At 33.9% G+C, this 21,564-nt stretch overlaps 1 protein-coding gene across 1 annotated transcript in view; it reads right to left on the bottom strand.

Moving 5' to 3' along the window:
• Positions 1-21,564, bottom strand: part of LOC111044022 (xaa-Pro dipeptidase) — a 132,736-nt gene that overhangs the window by 46,123 nt on the left and 65,049 nt on the right.

Below are 21,564 nucleotides of genomic sequence, written 5' to 3'. Positions count from 1 at the left end.
AAGAAAAGGCTTGCTTATCTTTTAGTTCTTTATCATCCCTCATTGCTATCCATACAATAAAATCATATTTTTTGAAAAAAGGGAGAAATAGGAGCATTATAGTCCTAAACGAGCCAATTCTCTTCAGCCTTAATATTACAGTGTTAAGACTGACTGAATTACTAATGTATTGATTTCAGGTATTCTATTTCCAGACACATAAACCTTCAGCTGCAATATTGGAAAGTGAAGAGAAAATTCATGACGTTGAGGGAGGAATCTCGTCCTTATCATACAATCACATAGAGGTGAGTTCATCATGGATGCAGTGAATTTTTCCATTTTAAGACACTATAATCCATAATTATTTATTAAGATACTTGACAAGAGCAAACTATAATGACATGTTTTTTGTAATATTTTTTTCATCCCGACACATAGACTCTATAGTGGGATGCTACACGATAATTTGAGGAAATTAATCCAAGTATGTAAAGGACTTTTTTCCATATTGTATTGTTTTTCATGTTTAATTAATACCTCCGACATGGGTTACATGACAGAAAAAATAAATAAATACTTTTGGTACTGAAATTGAAGCTTGAGCTTAGAAGCAGAAGCTTATATCCCATTTTTCCATTTACGTTTTTTTTCACTGAGTGTTACCAGAACTTTGAAAGCTCAATATGCAGTACAAAACTCCACTTTGGGTCACAAGTCCAGTGGGAATGTGACATCTTCACAAGAGCACCACAACACTGCAAAGAATTATAGTAACAATATATAATCCTATATTGACTGTATTTTGTCATGTTCAATTTCATAGATTTTCCTCATTGTTGTGGAAATCAGATACATTGAAATTAGAAACTCAAAAGCTCCGCAAAATGAAACAAACTTTATTTAACTAATATCTAGTTAGTGATATTCAATTTGCTTTGGGAGTGTTCTAGTGAATACGATAATTAGCCCAGCCAAAGGAGTGATGTTCAGAGAAGAGCTTTACTCGTTAAATGCTGACCATATATATATTAAAGATTATTGAATAGATAGAAATAAATGAGTAATTGCATTTGTTCAAATTATAATGAATATGAAAAAATATTAAACGAAATTCCATATCAAATAATGTCAATGTTAAATTTTAATTTCGTATAATAATTTATATTCGATATTTCAAGGAAAATATAAGGTAGCATTTTCTTTAATTGGGATAAGTAGCTCCATTACAACATTATCAATAATGTTTTAGAGTGGAGTAGATGAAGCTGGAAAGCCTTCAACTGGTTGAATTTTTCATGAAATGACTGCAAGCATGAAAGGAAATTCTCTTATGGCAGAGAAATTTCTCTCGAAATTATCTTGTAGGTTACTGCTGCATAATAGACTACTAACTTCATCTAAGTGGTTCAATCCAAAGTCCTTTCTTCTCCCAAGACTCACAACTGGCAAGCACGACTCACAACCGAGATAATAAGCAATTATTTCCAGAAAGTTGTAGAACGGTGAATGCGGAAAATATGGAAGGGCTAGGTAATAAATAGAGTAACTCTATTGTTATCTGATCGCTACGGATTTTTAATAGGAGATAAGCTGTATTAATTCAAGCATTAACCTTTAGAAGAGCGAATTCGTAAAGTTATGATGATATTACAAATTAGAGTAATTGAGATGAAGGTGACTTTCAATGCAGTTTTAAAAGCTGCAAAACCAGAATAGGAATTGCATTAATAGGTGAAACTCCAGTTTTAAATCAGTTCAATTCTATGGAGAAATTCTAACAGGTAGTAGACTAAAGTATATTGTTATTTTTCAACGTTGTTTTGAAGTATATTCATCTAAAAAATAAATAGATAACGAAAATGGCCCTATATTATCAATCAATCTCGTACAAATAGTACACTATACTTTAAGCTAGTAAGTGTACTCGAAACAAAGCTTATATATATTTCATACTATAAGAACGTAACTTTAATAAGTTGCTTATTATGAATTACTATATATAGAGAGAGTTACATTAGCGTCTGTGGAGAATTGAATGAATGAAGTTTTATTCTCAATAAGCGTGATACAAGAAAATGAAAAAAAAACATGCATATCAAAACAAATAAACAAGTTTATAACATACAGAACTGCATAGTAACGAATCACAAACCAAATTGAATATTACTTATTAAGAAAAATAAAATCCAGCACGTAAGATGGAGGGAGTCCAACACAAGAAGTCATGAAGTTATTTACTCTATAGTTTAATGAGTATTGAAATATAATAGAGAAAAAACAAGATTGATTTCTACATATTCTAATTCTCCATGTCCATCAAGTCTACCATGTTCATGTTAGCCTCAAGTTTATCATTTTTTCGAGTCCATCATTCATTTTTCAATTGAAAATTAAGAAATCAGTCATTCATACAGTATAACTCACTCAAAGACAGCAATGACAATGAACACTCCCACGGCAGTAAATAACCTCTAAAGTCTGGAAAAATCATCACATAGGAGTACAATAATAAATTATTGTTACTGTTGAAATATTATTGCGTTGTCAGACTGTAAATCAGAATCAGAAAAAATCAAAGGAATTCAGAAGGAAGGTTTTCCCAAGGCTGTATAGTGTATACATGAACAACTTTGTGTTGACCTTGGAATTTATGATTAAATACTAATTAATTATTGTTAGAAGGAGACACAAGTAGGTCGAAAGTGCAGTGGAAAACCAGCTATGATCACGATCAAATCAATAGATCAAGGAATAATAATGCAGGTGTTTGAGAAGAACAAATTAACGTAGGTACACGTTTCACTACTTATCAAATCATTCATGGTTGCCAGTTCTATAAAGTTCTCAGTATGAATAATGCTGATGATGCCCACAAGAGCACTAGGCTTGTGCTTGGTTAATGAGGCGGATGATAATGAGAGATGAACGGACCTACAGTTTTAGATGGGGTGCGAACCACCGGGAAGCGATTTTCAACTCACGAATCATATTCAGAGGAGTTGGTTCAAGTGGTCACCCTTCCAACAAGAGTAGCAGGCACTTGATTCTTATATTATCCAAACGATAGCTTATCAGCGTGATTACTGAGTCAAGCCGCTCCCTATTCCCTAAAGGTCCCTTAAAAATAATCCAAATGTCCCATAAAATATTGAACTTTTCATTTAACGTTTCAAGAGTTGACTAAATGATGTGTTCAATTGAGTAATATATAATAGGAATTGGCAAAAATTTAGAGTACGGCAGCTTCTTTCATCATATTCATTTCGTATTAAGCCTAACAAACAAATCAGATTGATTGAGTGTAGATTATTTATATGTTGTATTCTATGAATTCGATATGGAGTATTTTACAAAAGCAACAAGTCTCGGCTTCCAGGGATGTAAAGGATTTATTGAAAGTGATATATTTAATGATTGCTTGGAAATAATATCATAGGAATACATAAGCGTAGACAAGATAATCAATTTAAAAGAAAGGGGGTGTATGATAAAAGACAATGATATGAATTGAATAGCTACCAATCATTTTTATCGTATTTTTATACTTATACACAAACCACTAATCATCAAGTAATAATGCATCAAAATTAGGTACAGTACCGTTTCAGCAACATTATTATGCTACGTATTTCTAGACGTGTATTAAAACAAGAAATTTCAGAAATTGTGTTAATTATATTCTCATGTAGAGCAGATCCTAAATACTGTGTGAATAAGAAAGGGAACATCCTTCCAGTACTTGCGAATTATACGTGTATCCGCGTTCTAGTACCAGTCAGTTCTAATTAGCATGAATCAGAACGTCTTCACATCTCAATACGAACGACTGTTGAGCAACTTTGGTGAGCAGTGTGTTGATATAATATTATAATAGTTGAACCGGTCGTTAAGTTGCATTTATGAATGAGAAATTTATAAGACTGACGTCATGACAGCTAGGAGCTAGTGTTAACACCTGAACAGACCGTGAGCTGCCAAAACATAACTTTCAGTTTGGCTGAAATTATTGCAATCCTGTTTCAATTAGTTAGCTGAGAAAAGGTGGGTCAAGGCGTTCTTTGACACGTTCTCGCCTATCAGTTTAGTTACGGCCTGAGAGAATTAAGACTTATCTTGTAAGTTGGTACTGTTCTCATTAGTTCTGAAGATAATGCAAATATTTTTCTACCGAATTTCAGCACATTTTCTACAAGGACACTGTAAACAGCACAATAACTAGGTGGAACATTGTCAAAAGTGGGAATGTAAGCTGCGGTTTCTGTATATTGTGCCATTTGCATTAGACAAGAGAGAACGTTTTCAACAGTTAATAGAATTTAAATTCACTATTCATGCCTCAAAAGGCCATGTGAAACTTGAATGGTGCAGGTGAAACAACAGTATTTTACCTAATTGATAAATTACAATGTAGGCTACATATTTGAAGCATTTTGAAGATTTTGCTATAGGGAGTAAATATTGAGCTATACAGAATTCAAGTACATCCAATAAAGTTTATGTAACCACTTTTTTCATCGTCATCGTCATCGTCATAGTTATCTCAAAGAGGTAACTAACTTCCCTCGATGGTTAAGTTCAGCCAGAGACAACTGGTACAAGATAAAGATACTTTACCAGTATCTTTACTCTATGGTTCTGGTTTCAACTTTCCTCAACATGGACTATAATCGAGGTGTACTTTTCATCGTCATCGTCACGGTATATTGAAGAAGACTCTTCTTCTAACTACCGTGGTCATCGTCTTCATGGATTAGGCTGTGATCTTTCCTCGGTCTCCCTATGCATCTTCGGCATTCTGGTTCATGCGACATCCTTTCCACTTTTCATCATCTACATACACTAATTGTTCCATTGATCAGTAACATACTACACATTAATGTAAACAAAGTATTCCATAATAGAGAACTAATTTGAAAATATAAAACATTAAAAGCATATCATATAAAGTATTCTCAGTTTCATATACTGTAATTTGAATTTTATTTCATGAATTCGTCAATCTAGTTGATTACATATCTACTAAAAATTATCCTGGAATATTTCAGAAGACTTGATAGAACTGGAACTGAAATCATAATACAGTAGTGTCATCGAATTAGGATGAGGTTTGGAGATTAAAATCTAATAAATCAACTGTGATTTCTAGAGCGCCATCTGACAAATCAAGGGTCAGGGGCTGCCTTTCCGAGAGATCCACTTCAAAGACTCAAGAATTCTAAATTTCCAAGTCCTTCTAGACGTGTAGATTTGAACAATACTCCATTATATTCATAAAATCTCTAAATAGGCTAATAGTAGCAAACTTTCATCTCCACACTTTTTACTTTGCTTGCCCTATTACCATAGTTAAGGAAAGTATTGCTTTCCAAAAAATTTAAGGTACCCTAATTTCATATTTTCTATACGTTTCGAGGTCCCCTGAGTCCAAAAACATGATTTTTGGGTGTTGGTCTGTGTGTGTGTGTTTGTGTGTGGTGTGTGTGTGTGTCTGTGAACACGATAACTCCATTCCTAATTAACCGATTGACTTGAAATTTTAAACTTAAGGTCCTTATACCATGAGGATCCGACAATAAGAAATTCAATAAAATTCAATTCAAAATGGCGGATAGTAACTAAAAAACCATGTTTTTCACGGTTTTCTCGAAAACGGCTTTAACGATTTTCTTCAAATTTATACCCTAGATAGCTAGCTATTTATAAGCCCTATCAACTGACATGAGTCTCATTTGTGGGAAAATTGCAGGAGCTCCGTAATATTCTTGAGAAAAAAGGCATATAATCACTAGAAAACCATGTTTTTCGCCGTTTTCTCAAAAACGGCTCTAATGATTCTCTTCAAATTTATACCATGGATAGCTATTAATAAGCCCTATCAACTGACATGAGTCTCATTACTGGGAAAATCGCAGGAGCTCCGTAATATTCTTGAGAAAAATGGCGGATGATTACTAAAAAACAGTCGAAGTCAAGCTGCAGAAATGAGGTTTCTAAGTGTATTCGACTGCACTAGAGTTGATAGAATCAGAAATAATGATATAAGACAGGTTTTATTGGTTGCTCCTCTACATGAAAAAATTATTCAAAATAGACGCAACTGGTGCAGTCATTTGGATAGAATGCCACCTGGAAGAATTCCCGTTGTAGTCCAAAACTATAGACCTACAGGAAAAAGAGATGTAGGGAGACCAAGAAAGAGATGGGTACCGGAACAGGTTCATTAATAAACCTAATCCCTGAAGTGAAGATGATGATGATGATTACTAAAAAAAACCATGTTTTTCACGATTTTCTCAAAAATGACTTGACCGATTTTTTCAAATTCATACCCTGTTTAGTTATATATCAGCTCTATTAACTAGCATGAGTCTCCTCCCTGAGAAACTAACAGGGGATCCACCCCATCCTTGAGAAATTTACTTTGTAACCTCCTTCTAGTGCTTGAGGTAGGTGGGTAGAGCAGTTTATTCAAAAGAACACACGTCGATATTTTATTTGTAGAACAGCTGTTTTGACAACTTTTAAAAAATCCTCAAATTTCATAATTCAAACAAAGGAAAATGTACGCTGAAAACAATAACAGTAGTATAATCGTAGTTTTAATAAAATTATTTAGCCGCCAATCGGCATAATGTCATTCCCCTAGATTATCCTCGCCTCGAATGAGGAAAGTTGTGTGAGTGTACTACACCAGATTTTTTGACTTTTCAAATTATCGAAATTACAATTCGCGGAAACATTCTCATGATAGTCACCAATTTATATTTCTACTTCGATTCATTAGTGTGTCAAAAGTGTAGCCAATAATTAATTGATATTTTTTAGACTTTACAAAAATGTTTCAAGTTATAATAGATGAAGATTTTAAATTCTCAATCTATACGTCTATTCCACAGAGACATTCAATCCTCATTCGACTGAGTAGTCGGAGAATGAGTACTTGTGGAGCACGCCATCGATCCAGGCTGATTCGAAGAGATGTCAGTCACTTTCAATTTTAGATGCTGCCTATTTCTCCAAATGGAGTGAGTGAGGTTGAAGGAAATCAATACAGCCGAGCGTTGTGCTCGCTTTTGGTGGCGACTAAAATAAGCTTTCCTAAAGGAGAAGGGAAGGGGGTTGTCGGGGGGATGTTGACGAACTATGAGAGGGTGAGGTAGGGGGGATGCCTACAACACAGGTTTCATTGACCCACGACAACTAGAACCAGGCTGAGTCACGTGCTTCTACAACTGGTGCTAGTACGCCTGCGTAGTGGCCCTGTACAAACAATGTGTGGGGATGCGCGTTGAAGAGCGCGCCGTTTTGAAAGTGTGTGCGAATGTGCGTTTGCCTTGAAATTGCGCAAACATTCTGCAATGCTTATGCTATTGCATTTTGCTTCTCCTCCTCCTCCACTACAACACCCGTGGCGATAAAACACTCAAAATCAACAATGTTTTATAAAATGATCAACGTAAAAACTTTCCAAGTTGAAGTACAGTTGTATGTTAATTCTGGCCTTATGGAATATGGATGGAAAACATGGATCTTCGTCCAATTTTCACTAAAAATGAAAGAGAATGAGTAAAGAATGTCATTGGGCCAAACACTACGAAGATTGGACTAATGTTTGGGTTAATAATATCGAACTTCATCAATACACTCTATCCATTTTTTAAAATTCAGGAGTTTGGATGGAGAAGTCAATAAAAGATTGGATGTATATAAATCGGTATGTATCACAATAGTGGAGACGTGGGGAGAATAAGTTGGACAGTATCGAAAGCAATGTATTGGCAAGTTGTGATACATAAGATAAGAATCGATTAGAGTTTGCAGAGAGTTTCACAAAAATTAGAGTTTGACATGAAGGTGAAGAGTCAGGCGAAGATATCACAGCCTAAAAAGTTAAAAAAAACAGAAGAAATTTAAAAAAAAATAATTATCCTGGTTTATAATGGTTATGAGTGAATGAGTATTAGTATCCTGGATTAAACATACATGAAAGTATTTCCAAGTGCTCAGCTCTGATTTCAGAAAGTTTTTTACAGAGAAAATAAAACAGTTGTATAAGTTTTCTCTGGTAATATGAAGTAGCATTGAATACATTCAACACAACAACGAATACAACCCAACAGTAGCTGAATAATAGGACAATAATAAGGTTGATACCAGATTAGTACTATAAAGGTTCGTACAGATTTACGCACCGCGAACATGAGCAATTCACTTTTAATCAGCTGTTGCCAAGCTTTTTATATCTGTATCTTACCGTTTCTGTAAGAATACAGATATAATCAGCTGATTAAAAGTGAATTGCTAATGTCCGCGGCGAGTATATCTGTACGCACCTTAAGACGAACAATGTGATTCTAAGTGAAAAACAAAACTAAGGAGCATTGAAAATTGTATTGTTGAACAAATAATATTCTCGGCTATTTCTAGTACAATCAGCAGGATACTCCTCTTGTTCTCAATGATATCCTACATTACAGATCAAAGTATTCCTCTTGAGAAGGTTGTCTGGGATTGGCAAATCGAGAAAGAACCTTGAAGACTGAGAAGTACATGAATAGAGTGGAAGCTGGTGCATTCAAACAATACCCAAATTTTGCATACTGATAGCTCATAATTTCATTAAAAAATTTAAATGAGGAACAATTTTCTGTAAGCCTTTAGCATATACTGCATTTTCCTGTTGCCATAGCTTCAAAATATTCCTATAATCCATTTTCCTGTTTCCATAGTTTCAAATTATTCTAATTTTCTACAGTAATTTATTTTTTATCTTCACGTCAACTGATTACATTTGAAAACCATTCAATTCAACAGTCGACTGAATAAATTGGTTTGAAATAGATTGGCCCGCGTGACATTTCCACAGCCAATTGAAGTGGCTCCGTTCACTTTTTGCAATAAGAAAATGATGAAAGTTTAAGACACGGTAAACAAAGCGATTGATTGCATTGGAAAGTGTTTGTCTACATCCCCCCTCCCCTTATTCACTAAGCTTCCCCCACGCTCTACCGGCGATTCGCTCCTATAACGACACTTGCATCAATAAAAATACTGCAATGGTCACTGCTATTACGCTAAGCGTCTTACTTCCTCTAACTTACCTTCCTCATTCAGGATTTAATGACCTGTTCACTCCTGATTAGAATGAGCTGAGAATAATTGTACGAAATACACTAGACCCTATTACATCATTGATCAAACATATTTTATATTTCACTCATAATTATTAATCTAAATACCTCATGAGATTGAACGGATAGTAATAAAGAATGAGCAAAATTAATAAAAAACATCTCAAAATAATACGACTCAAAGTCATGCGTAGAACAAGCAATTAAAGGTGGCGATAGTGCTGTTCTAAACTAGCATTCACTTCAATCAGAACGAATAGGCTCATTCATTTTCAAGCATTTGATTGAGAATGAGAATGTTCTCCCTATTTCAGAATTATATATTATTGTAATCAAAGTATCTAAATTAAGGCCTCACACTAGGGTGTCCAGACGTCCCGGAAAACCGGTAATTGAAATACCCTGTAAGTCTTCATAATTTTCCCAATATGAATCGTGTAGAGTTCTACAATTACGTTTTAAAACGAAAAGACATGGTCAAAAAAGGTGGAAATAACGAAAAATATGCTTTTCCTGAAGATAAATCAACTGCCTCTGAATTTACAAGTGGCTTTCAGTTCCAGTAGAGATAGAGCTCATTCGAATTTGTAAGTAGCTATTTCACATCATAGATTCAAAATCGTAATTATTGTTTTGAGCTGTTTAAAGCTTCTTTTTCTTCTCTATGAATATTTAGGCCCACTCATGAATTAACACTATTTTGTACTAGGGGGAGAATTTCAGGGAGGAAGAAGTGTTTGGAAGGTGGAGATGGAAAGTGTTCCGGTTTCTTTTTGAAAATGATCTGGACACCTCACCTTACACCTACAGGCACAACCAGCTTTTCAACCCATTTCCTGTCCATTTTACAGCATGTCCATAGCATCACATTCAATTGGAGCCACGAGGGAAATGTTATTCACTGAATTAGCATCCATCTCCAGTGTAAAAATTTAAAAAGAAAAATTAGTTATTTTATTTTCATTAACTTGCAGGTTTAAAATCATGTGAGAATATACTTACTAATCGAAACCACAGTTGAAAATTTAACACACAAATTATATGAATTTACAGCCTTTCAAATAGTTGGAAGAAAAACAGTTTACTAGGGTTCATGATTATTCTTTGTTAGGGTTGACATGGAAAACCTACATCAGAATAATAAAAAATACACCTACTGCAGAAGAGTAGAGAGTTTCATGTATAATAACGTATTAATCTAGTTCAATAGTAAAAATTACATTATTTATTCCCTCTACAAATAAATAACTCAATGACTAGAAACCGATAAAAATTCTGCTAGAATTTACCAGACCGACTTCATTTAAATTATCTTGTTTCTGAAGATTCTCCATTTCCCAACAATCTGCTGCCAAGTTGAAGTTTATTGTCTGCACGTGTCAACTGTCAAGTATTTATTTAGATTATCTGCACATTGGTTCAATAGAAGACGTTTTTTTTGCGAACAGATTTGTTGTCACACCCAACTTATTAGCGTTTGCCTTGATCTCGTTACGGAAATTTTATTTGCTTGAAACCATTTAAAGATGACTTAGTATGGATCAGAAAGTTGAAGATCTATTTACCACTTGTACATTGTACAAATGAGTATTATTGCATCTTTGTTCCGAAGAGAAATTCTATGAAAATTTGACACAGCCCATATGTATAATAGATTTGGAATTTTGTATAAATTTTAATAGGAACAATTAGGCCTAAACCTTTTGTGCTATTTGGATTATTCACAATATGAATTAAATTTTGATTCTCTTTGATTCAAAATCTATTGATTAACGTTGTACAAGTATTGTACTCAGATCTTGCTTGGCAAATTATGCAGTATTACTTTTTCTTTGATTGAAATTTGTAGAGAAGCCATAATTATTCTATCTAGTAGATTGTTTGTATTCTTTACATTGTTATAACATGTTTTTGTCAGTGCCATCAAAATAAAAAAACTGATCATCAAAATACAATCATTCGAAAGTTCTATAGCATAGTTGAAAAATGGGGACAGATTTGTTTACAATATTAAATTTTATCTAGAATAGAAAGTTTAAAAAAGGTCTCATCGCATCAAGCATTTCGTAACAACAAAGTTGTTGCCTATTCATGAGAAATACACAATTTCAAATGTATTCAAAGTAGATTATTCATTGGAAATGAGTTAATAAATATTTTGAAATTTCTTCCAGGAACTATGATTCGGCTCCACTCCACCAGCTGTATTGCGTTTCTAGGAATATACATGAGCTAAGCTTGGATAGTGAATACATTATTTTAATGAGCTCATGCTCGATAACAGGATACTTTACAGTGTTTATCAGAAACTCCAGCCACCCTAGAGACAAGGTCTTGAACTTTCTTTAAGGAAAACTTTGATGCAGGAAATAATAAATTCCATGAACGTCAACAAGGATAATAATTAGGCGTGTTTACGGCGACAGTCTACATTCCTGATATAACAGCCCAATAATTCCAGTTATCAGTTGACTTCACTCCACTGGTAGTGGAAGACAACACATTCGGAATAGTGAAAGCGATGCTCTTGCAAATTTCAATTGTCTGTCTACTACTGCTGCTTCACAAATACAGCACAGTTTACTTTCTCTAATGGTCACACCACTTAGCTAAGTCATTGGCCTGGTACACTTTTTACAGTGCTGTACTCTGTACTTCCTAGTTGGGAGCTGCTGGGTGGTTGGGTAGCATGGCCTAAGTTCCGCGGAGGAAATAAATTTCACGCATGACGATCAAGAGAGATTTGTTGCTAACAATATTTATCCGGTTTCGGTGACTGTTGGCCAAATACTTTAACAAACCTGGCCATTTGTCAGTTGTGATGCACGCATGACACGCAAGCTGTCAAGAGTATTCAGTTATCAAGCAGTATTGAGGTGGAGCTTCATTTTGTATTTTTGAATTAACTAAACGTAATTAGAAAAAGAAATATGAACATTACTAATCAACATTTCCACGGAAGTAATAGTTCATGAAATAATTCAACTGGAAAAAAGTTTTTATTAGTCAAAGGTCTTTTGAAAAGCTGAGGTCTAATCAATACAAGAGCTGAGGGAAAATGCCAGATAGGGATGTAATATAATTAAGTTGTACTGTGACCACTTATGTACTGTGAATTACAATATATGCATCAAATTATGAGTATATAATACTTATCAATACTGTAATTCAAAAAACGATCTGATCGATAGTACAGTGATGATTCAATAGATTAGAAATTAGTATAGTTTTCTCTCTTCAATAACGAACTCTACAATGTATCAATAAAAATATTTTATAATCAATATTAAAAATATATTACTATATTATATTATTGCAGTCCATAGTAGAACAGGAAGATCTATTATTTATTGACTATTCCTCCATGATACCCATCAAACGATCATTTAATTGAATATTAAAATTCATTAACCGACTATTAATATTTGAGGATAATAATGAGAGGATTTTATTTTGGAAGATAATAGGGTTATAGTTACTATTGATTTAATAATACACAACTCATTGATAAAAATAGGCATTATAGGCATGAATCGTTATAATTTACACTTTACTCATAATGCCGTCATACGTACTACACTGTGATAAATAAATATAAGAATGCAATATTGCATCATCACCAGGCACATATGACGCCATGTTCTAGAATAACTAGTAGTACTGTGAACAGTAGACCTCGCGCAGTTATAAACCGCAGCCTCCTCTTATCCTGTCCATCAGAGTAAATCCTGTCTGTATGTCGTGTCGGCGAGATATCGGTGTGAAAACGGCTAATGGCTGTTGGGGTTGGTGTATCAAAAATGCTAACATCAAAAGCTAATCTCCTTCAAGACATACTGGCAACAGGACAGTCCAAGTTCAAAGCAGAGAAAGTTCGAGAGACAATACTATGGTATATTTTAGTTAATAATTGCATGCGTGTTATTGCACGCAATAAATAGTTCATCAATTCATTTATTCATTTATTTATTCACAATGGAGACAACGGGTTTCCCCAAATATGTCTCCTTAACAATAAAAATTGTACAGATACAAATGGAAAAAGAAAAATTATGATAAAAATGAAACAACATTGGGTTCTCCATTCTTTGAATTCCTATTAGTATTTATTCTTGGTCAATGTTCATACCAATTATCACATTACCTCATGACTTTTGTCAAATTCTGATAGATCTAGACTAATTCCCCCTAAACACTTTCAAGTGCTATTAGTATGATAGTAGAGATAATACTCCTTCAACTTCTGTAATGCAGGAATAAGCGTACAGTACTCTCATTGAACAGGATATAGGCCTGCACAATATTCTACTCCATACAAGGTAAACTGCAATTCGAGACAAATTGAAGCGTCAGAAACAGAACCTAATGTTGTATACAAACAAATTTTAATAATAGATTATATCGAAGGTGGGCAGCCAATGCCAGAGAGCAGAGTACCGTGTTCTGTTGGTGGTGGTCGTGACGTAGCCACTGGCCACTGCTCTGGTTTTCGTTGTTCAGGTATACAGAGTAATTGCGCTGACGCGATAGCACCTCTCCTTGGCACAGTTCAAAGACTATCGATCCCTCTACTAGTAAAAAAAGCCTGACACAGATACTGAATACGTTTATAGTGTGCTTTACCAGAATCTACTTTTGGTTCAATCACCTGCGCTGGTCATCATTATTATTCACTCCTCCTCTTCAATTCCTCCTCCTCCTCCTCCTCCACCTCCTCCTCCTGAACCTCCAAATACCTCCTCATATCCCTCTCTCCCTCCTCAATTAACTTAGCATATATATCACTCTTTACCTCATTAATTTCGCAACACCCGATGACCCACGCAAGTTGATGACTCAGCCTCTGTTTACTGATTACAGAAAACTAACTGCTATTCTTTGTATTTATTCTCTCCTGATCTATGATGAAATACGGGGACGTACACAATGCTTACGAAATGCGGCAATGTTTATTGACGAACTAGTTCGGTTAACCTACAAATGTCAATAACCCTGTTAGCTATAACAAAAGCAAGCCAAACACGAACCTCCTAATAATTGCAAAATTGATGATTCTGCATGATCTAGATGCGTTTTTCTACGCAATTGTTGGATTAATTTACTATTCGATTTCGAAAACAGTTTTCAATAATAAATTGTTCGACAAATGATGGATTATTTATATATTAGAAACATTATAAGGCTTATGTAATCTTGATAGTTTCCCAAATATGATCAGTTCTAAGTATAATGTATTATATTATGTTATTGGTTATATGGAATACCGCACAGAAATTGAATTAGCATTCTATTGAAAGAAAAATGAATAAAGAATGTTAACAAAACTCAATTTTATTAATGATATTTTAGGTCGATATGAATGATTTTTTCATTCTTCACTGTAGAGTAAATTAAATTGATTTTCTAATAAGAGGGTGTTTGAATGTTTATTTATTTTTTTCGATGAGATTGCGGAACTCTTCCATGATTCATGACAAACTGAAGTGGAATCACTTGTTATTTTAGTGGTAGCTCAAATTAAGCATCATTCAAGAATGACTCAAATCGATTAGTTAGCAGGGGAAAACACCATGAATCAGACTAACTTCATTCCTGGAAACATGCGATCCCGGCAAAACATGTTTGAAACATGTTGACAACCTCCGAATCACCTGAGGCTGTTTTCCAATTCTAACATTGAAACACCTCTTATCCAAAAACAAGGATCTGTAATAGTCTTTCTTTGGATCAATTTTTGATGAATCATTAAATATGTACAGAAAACATTTTACTTGTTTCGATTGATGAAGGACTAAAAATACTTTCAGTGTGTTCTTTGTGTGTTATACTCTTCAAAATTGATTCTCTCTACATGAAATAAACCAAATTACTCCACATAAAATTCAAACTAGTTTTAACAATATTGAAATCAATTCAATTATTGCAATAGAACTAAAACCTGCATTAACATAAATGTATAATTTGAATAACTCCAAGGTAGAAGTTATTGATCCCTTAAAATGAGATTTAGCCAAGCGACCACCTAGTACAAAATTGGGGTTTGTAAAAATTTCAACAAAATTGGGTTTTGTTACCTTTCACTTATTATTATTTGCATTATGTGGTCGCTGATTTCAACCATCATTGAATTCTGGAAATCATTCAATAAATTTATAAAAGAATACTGTATTACTCTACAAATTGATATTAAAATTAATTATATAATCATTTACATCTTCTTCAATCGGAAGCTACACTTCTTCTTTTGACATTTCTATAAGTTATTTCATAGACCAGGGGTCTCCAACCTTTTTCATCCAAGGGCCACATTGTTAATTCTAGGGAGGCTTGGAGGGCCAAAAACAAGGATGTACGTGGAATTTGACTTGTTGAACCATTTGCTAATGTCTCGCAATGGTTGATCGCTGCTTGTTTACAGCTAATTCTACACTTATTAAGAAATGGAGTGGCTTGTAAGGGTAACATTTTTTTCCAAATGCATGATATTAATTCTATGAACATGTATTTGGAATATTTCTATTTTTTACGAAACTTCTATCTCTAAATAGATTAGTAATGAGTGATGGGGAAAATTTCAGAACCAGTTATATTACAGCAGCTCTACTTTACAAAACAACACGCTTGACAAGATATCACAGTTATTTCCATTCATTCTGAAACACTGTCACTGATAGATGTCGCAATTGTATTCAATGCACAGTTGGAGAGCAATTTCAATCAATTTATCTTTTCAATGACCATTGAACATTTCTTATTAATCTTATCGATGTTCGTTGACCTACAGCTGCAACAATATACAATGGAAGTCAATATTTGATTCAAAATATAAAAAGGATTCCAATTGTAAACAATTATCGAATGATTGTTATTTGCATCTGGAATCCGAGAGAACCGGGTTTTCAATACATTATAAATATGAATGGTTTATTATTGAAAATGAATGATAGAGATTATCCCAGTAATGGTTGAGGAAATAGTGAAAAGTATGGTCAATAATTATAAACAACAATAAATAGGATGATCAAATCTGTATGATTAACTCTGATGTAGGCAATTATATTTCAAATTAATTCCTATCACACACTGATATTTTCTCTGTGAGAGAGAATGTGAAAAGGATTATGATGACATTTTATTGACAATAAAAAAAACCATATTATATTCTACGATACAATTCTATAAATATAATCGTTTTGATCACTTTCCAATAAAATTTTAATTATAATTACTACAAGTGATAAATAGTAATAGTAGATTTTCATGAGTAGATAAATGTCTCAGTGTTTTTTATCGGTGAAAAACCTTTGAAAGATGAGTAGGTACTACTGATGTGAGGTATTGTACCAAACAGATACCGCTTTTTCAAATTAGAAGAATTTGCATGCAGTTATTGTGATCAAGCAGTCTAGAATCTGTCGCAATAATTCATTTAAACAGTTAGTAATCATACAATTTTTTCAATGCATGGAGATTGAGGTAACTTCTGAACAAAAGAAGCAGCTCCATACACACAAATGTACTAAAAGAACTAGTTCGCAGCGTTGTTCCTAATAAATCAACAATAATTCATGTAAACACAAAGTTGCACTGGCACTGGAATAAGTCGCCACATGATACGATTTCATTTCTGTTTTAGAAATCCACAACTGTTGTTGGTAAATGTGAGTTCGTACATATTTTAGTGTGGTGAGGCGTTTCCACATTCGAGAAGTTATTTAGAAACTAGTTCAGCACTGTATAGCACGCGAGAATAAAATTTCATTGTTGTAAATGTGTTCGACGGATGAAAATAATACGAAATAGGGCAAAACGCTGGGAGAAATGCACACACATTATTTTGAACCCAACACGCGAAGCAAGCAGTAACAATCTACCCAGGGTAACCGCTACTGCTTTACTCTATTGTGCACAGGATTTTCACCATAAGTTATCATTGTCATCATCAACCCAGGAAAACGGGTCGTGTGTAGCCTTGGCCTTTGACTGGCAAAGATCACTGGAATGGTAATAGGAGGATACGTGGTTGCATTATCATCTATTTCTGCATTGTATATGAAGTGTTTTTAATATTCTGGGTTCACTGAAGGAGAGAGTCTTAATCTCAATGCCCCACCTTCCCCCACTGCATTAAACTGTTAATGCCTGTACTTGAATAGTATTGAAATAGTTTCTGGATTTGAAAAGTACAGGTGGAAGACATTTATCTATCCATATTTCAAACAAGTCTATGTACATGATATTAGGGTTGTCGAGTTGATGTTCGAGTAGCTGGTACCTCACATGAAAAATTTTATCAAAGATTCAAACTCAAAATACTTAGAAACTCAGTATGGATGATTTAATTTTTCTAATTAACACAAACTTTCCAATTGTCATGAATACATTCATTGGTGAAGCACAGAAGCAACCAGTGAGTATAGAATGTAATGAATTTCATTCTATACTCACTGGAAGCAACACGTAAGTGATTCACAGAATGCCAAGTCACAGTAGGTCCAAAAGGTTCCCCTCGAATGTTTCGTTCTACTTGAGCTAACCGTCGTGTCATCGACCTGAGTTAAATAAATAGTCACCAATCCCTAATTTGAAAGAAGGCCATCAGAAAAGCCGTACCAATTTCCGTCCAATCAGCAAAAAAGTATCACACGAAGCGATAATTCCGGGGACAATTGGTCGCTTATCTCTATTTTATGTTAACAAATGCTACAAGGTTTTCCAACGGGAAAGTATTGAAGGAAAACAATAACTATTGATATTCAAAAATAGCAACATCCGGTACATTTCATTATAATTGGCGAATTCTAGATAGCAGTTTGTTCCATAGCTATCAATTGCAAAGGCACTAAAAATAAAATAGAAAAATGCTGCTCTATGTAGTTGCAACGGATTATTCGAATATAAGATTAGTTAATTCGAAAATGAATAAATGATGAATAAAAGAGCCGATAATATCATAAATCTAGACTCTTGTTGATTTTAATTCTATATCTGCTGTTATTCATACCCAATCTGACACTTCCAGTATTGTATAGCTAAATTTCTCTGCTACTTCCTACTGTAATGTAATCTTTCTAAATTTCTACACAGTTTGGGATCACCAATCTACAATTACCATCTAGCATAGATTAGATAACCATCTCAGATCTCAGTACCACATTACATGGGTAAATCATAATAAGATCATAACTATTACTGCAATTGAATACTCAACCCTAATTTCCTCCCAGTCTGTCATTCTACAATCCCTTCCCTACAACAAGAACAAATCCCTTCTACAGTAGCCTACTTCAAACGCTAATTCCCCTATCAATCCTCCTTCTTGACTATATTTTCACAAATTCCAATCGCGAATATTACTTCATCCTTCCACTCTTCAGCCATTCTATTTGCACTGGTTTCTGGTTTGTCCTCCACCTGAAGGAGCTGTGGGCTGCGGACCTGCTGTACCAGGCACCTCCAGCTGTATCAAGTTCACCAGGCTCTAGTCTTCATACAACTTTCATGCTAGTAATGTGGCCAAGTCGGCAAACAACCCAAATAAAAACAGTTATTAAGAGCAGTTGGAGTTACTGTATTGTGTTACAGACAGTGCGGCAGATTGTAGCGTGAACAAGATTCATGATGCCAGTACAACTGCAGCAAAGTAGGTCGCTAACAATCACTAAGCTCGTGTCTAGCAGCTAGCTGCTGTGATATCAAACAAGTTGCAAACTGAGGTTACAGGCGTGTGGAGGACACACACAGATTATTGTCATTCTACATGCACGCTAATCCCGGTTCAAACTCAGTTTTGTGGTGCATGATTTATCTATTTTGAATTGGTTGTTTAGAACTGGTGATCCAGATTGCGATAGAGAACTACTGTACATATAAGAAATAAATGGATCAAGTTCTAATGTGCGATTGATAATAAAAAAGGAATTCATCTCAAATCTGAGGAAAAATCCAGGTTTCAGTTCTGTTGAGTTCAGTTTTGTTATGCCTTCAGAAAGACATAACATTTTAAAAATGGTAATGATTCATGAAGAATTTTAATCGTAAAATTCCTTTAGTTTTCACTGTTCCCTAAATTTGCATGAGTATAGATCTACATATATAAAATAATTCATATAAATGATTAAATTTCAAAGGAAATTTAAATTATTTCGCAATGTGAATTCACGCAACTCTCATCATACTCGTAACTGCAGGTTTTTAGATGTAAGTTTGCATTGGTATTGCTAATGGAAATAAACTAATAAAACTTAAAATTCATATAATGTTATACAAGAAAGCGCTTGCCTTGACATGGTGTAACTAAATTTAGGTCTAGAAACAGGTAGGTCTAAGTTAACAGCATTGTATTCGTAACTTGATAAGTGCTTGTTATGAAGAACACTGCTAACTGGTTTTACCGGATTAGTTTTTAAAAAGAAGTAGAAATTCTATTTCTCTAAAGCCAATTTATGATAACTTGATAGCATAGATCTTCCATGTTTAAGTGAATGGCTGGTTTTGGAAGAATTGGAAATTTTATGAATCTTTGATAGTTTAGTTTTTGATTCTCCTACTATAAATTTTGTTAATGAATAGTGATGTATGAATAAACGAAAATATGTGTAGCATATATTTATCTCAAAAATGAAATTTCGTCACATGAACCAAAATGTATAGTGGAAATGAATTTATAGTGAAAAATAAGTTATTGAGTTTTGTAATTTATGACTCAACGAACTTATCAACGAAACTATTCAGCTCAGTTTGTAAAAATGACATTAATTTATGAACCAAAACTAATACTTCGTTACAAAATAAATATTAATCAAGCATCCTATTCACTTGTCCGATTGTTTCAGCGGAATACATCCACACATCAATAATAGAAAAAATATGTCAACCATTTTCATTATCTCGTAGTGCTCTGTCAATATTAGAACTGACATTGTGGAACCTGTCAATATTTTAAATGTGAAGAGTGAGTACTTCTTTATAATAGCAGTTTGCCTCTGTAGGCAGTAACTCTACAATAAGTAACAAGACTGTATTAGCCTTGAATCTCTCAAAATCTAGGTCGATCAGGACCAGAACTGAACAGCACTTAACTCAGTAGATTATCTGAACATCTAAACTTAACTTGATCAACTCAATAATTATTTTCCCGATATTAATCGAAACCATAATGGATTTGTGTAAAAAGGCTGATAAATCAACTTTTTTTTACCAATTTTCTTCGTAACTCATAATATAAATATTATGATCGATTTAATTGTAATCAAAATCACAATTTTTTCCTCGTTATCAAAATATAAATAGCTAAAACAAATTGTGATTTTATATTCAATTAACTTCAAGGAGTACTCGAATTCTTATATTATAATTGCTTTATTCTTTGTCAGAATTGCTACCTACTATTTTTACCACCCGTTAAAAAATACACCCATGCGCTCTACCTAAGCCTGCCGTCTTCAGTACAATGCCACATTTAATGCGGTGCCAAATGTTATTTTTAAAATGGCCAACACTTCCTCAAAGCTATTTTTGAAAAAGATGATGAGACATACTTTACGGAGTACAGCTTACAGTTACCATTCGCCTATCTACAAATTTTATAGAAATATAGAGGTTGTATTTATGTGAAAAGATTCGCGAGAACAATTTCCAACTAGCTCATTCAAATTCCAAATACATTATAGTATTGATTATATAAGTGACTTGATTAGTGTACCCTTTACTAAGCCTCCATTTATTAAATTGATTTTTTTGCCAGAATATATTCTTATTTTTGTAAAATTAGAGATAAGAATGAACATATTTTCACATTGGTTCCCAATTTAACAATACGTTCACAATAAGAATAAGATGTATTAATTTATGAAAATCAGCATATGTATCCAACACTGTTGAAACAATCAAATACAGTAGAATAATTACAAAATTTGATCGATCTGAATCAAGGAGAATAATATTGGGAAATATAACAAATAATTACAGTAGAAGTTTTGGAATTTGTAAATTAAGCAGAAACAATACTGGAAATGAAAAAATGGAACACTCACTTCTAGTCAGCAATAAAGCTCATCACTTTTGTGATAATAAACAATTGACATTCGCGTTTATTAGGCAGAAATAGTGAATTTAGTTCCATATTCAGCTCATATTTCACTGCGCAAATGCAATAGGCCGTGATAACTCAATGGAAGCATATGACATCAGCAGCCTTTCACAGGATAAACATTCAGCCAATAAGAGAGGAGCATAAGCATGCTGGGGGCTGGGGCGTGATTTGGAGTTGGAGAGAGGATTGAGCAACCACACCAGAGTGAATAATCTCCATGTAGGTCACTTTTATAAACAAATTTTCAACTATCAGATTGTTTTCGTGTTGAGGTAGTTGCATAAACAACGCCTACACTTGATGCAGTCATTCAAATTGACTCTATTATTTTTATAAACAAGAACAATATCCTTAATT

This window comes from Nilaparvata lugens, chromosome 2, assembly GCF_014356525.2.
Source record: "Nilaparvata lugens isolate BPH chromosome 2, ASM1435652v1, whole genome shotgun sequence".
NCBI lineage: Eukaryota > Metazoa > Arthropoda > Insecta > Hemiptera > Delphacidae > Nilaparvata > Nilaparvata lugens.
The sequence above is the reverse complement of the archived record's forward strand: the minus strand, read 5'-3'. Positions and strand labels throughout refer to the sequence as shown.